Source organism: Tupaia chinensis, unplaced genomic scaffold (assembly GCF_000334495.1).
Source record: "Tupaia chinensis unplaced genomic scaffold, TupChi_1.0 Scaffold000013_1, whole genome shotgun sequence".
NCBI lineage: Eukaryota > Metazoa > Chordata > Mammalia > Scandentia > Tupaiidae > Tupaia > Tupaia belangeri.
The window spans coordinates 4881306-4883095 of NW_006159443.1; the positions used below are offsets into that span (position 1 = coordinate 4881306).

The 1790-nt window shown below is 40.3% G+C and overlaps 1 pseudogene; it reads right to left on the reverse strand.

Annotated features, from left to right (window-relative positions):
- Window positions 1-320: 320 nt before the first annotated feature.
- LOC102481721 (nucleophosmin-like) lies at window positions 321-1569 on the reverse strand (annotated as a pseudogene).
- Between the last annotated feature and the right edge of the window lie 221 nt (window positions 1570-1790).

The following is a 1790-nucleotide window of genomic DNA, read 5'->3' on the forward strand; positions in this document are numbered from 1 at the left end:
TTTTAACTTTATTAAAATACTGAGTTTATTTCACATGTATATTTTTGTCTCCCTACCATTTCTTTGTCTGATTACCACTACTACTGTGTCCTATCATAACATTCCATACATACTTAAAACCAAGCAAAGGGTGGAGTTCTATCTTTAAAAACCAAACAGGCATTTTGGACAACACATTCTTGGCAATGGAACCTGGACAACAAAAATCAAGTGTGGTAGTGAAAGTTCTCTCTCTGCATTATAAAAAGGACAGCCAGATACCAACTGTTACAGAAATGAAATAAAACAGGAAATTTTAACAAACTGTTTAAACTATTTTCTTAAAGAGACTTCCTCCATTTCCAGAGATCTTGAATAGCCTCCTGGTCAGTCATCAAGAAGCAATTTTTCATGTAATTCACAAACTTGGCTTCCACTTTGGGAAAAGAACCACCTTTTTCTATACTTGCTTGCATGTTTGCTTTAATGTCTTCTACAGAACTAGGTCCTTTGGTTGCTTTGGGAATTTTTTCTGTTTTTTGAATGATTCTTGACCTTTTGATCTTGGTGTTGATGGTTTTGAGACTTTTCTATTCTGGTTTAGTTTTCTGAGCATTTTTGCCATGAGTATCTCATGATTTCTTCAGTGCAGTTTTTCTTCTGTTTCCTCATCTTCAAAATCATCATCATCATCCTCCTCCTCATTGTCATCCTCATCTTTGTCAGCAGCAAGTTTTACTTTTTTCCGTAGAAACTTGATACCACCTCCAGGGGAAGATTGCTTTCCAGATATACTTAAGAGTTTCACATCCTCTTTCTCTTCTGACTCTGCACCTTCCTCCACAGCTACTAAGAGCTGTCCACTAATGTGCACAGGCCCTGAACCACACTTCAATCTTAAGACCACAGGTGGTGTCATTTCAAAGCCCCCAAGAGAAATCGTTGGCTGTACAGACATTTTCATTGTTGCCAGTGTTACTTTATTTGAATTGCTTGTATAATTCATTGACTCTACCTCAACAATGTGCAATTTATCCTTTGCACTAGTCCCTAAACTGGCCGTTCTTAAAGATAACTGGTGTTCAGGACCAGTAGGTGGCATAGCGGTAAAGGTGTTGTACTCCCACATGGCCAGCTGCAGTTTGAGACCTGGTGACTTGCTTTCTTACTTTCCCTTTCTCTGTCTCTCTCTGGTGCATTCATGTACTCTATAACAAATTTAAAAAAATAGTAAATAAATAAAATAATTTTAGGGGCTGGCAGGTGGCATAGTAGTTAAGGGTGTTAGACTCCCACATGGCAGACTGCAGTTTGAGTCCCTGGACCTGGTGGCTTGCTTTCTCACTTCCTCTGTCTCTGTCTCTCTCTGTCTCTCTCTGTCTCTCTGTCTCTCTCTTACTCTGTCCCTCTCTGGTCAAATAAAATAAATAAATAAATAGAAATAAAATAATTATTTTTTAAAAAAGATAACGGGTGTTCATTTTCATCATTATCCACTTTAAAGTAATAATCTTTGTCCTTTAGTTCACAACTGAAAAGATAGTTCTGGGGCCTCAGTGTACTCATGCCTATATCCATAGAATCTTCCATGGGGTAGTGACACACACTTAAGTGAATGAGAAGGTGGACGGAGGTAAACAGCTATGGTTCCTGGGAACCAGCAGTTAGCGTAATGGCTATGTCGCTGGACTCCCACGTAGTCGACCGCGGTTCACGTCCCGGACCCGGTGGCTTAAAACTCACGCCGGGCGCGTGTGCGTGCGTGCCCAAGATCCCGAGAGGAGAATGGAGGAGAAGGGATTGCGGCGTGA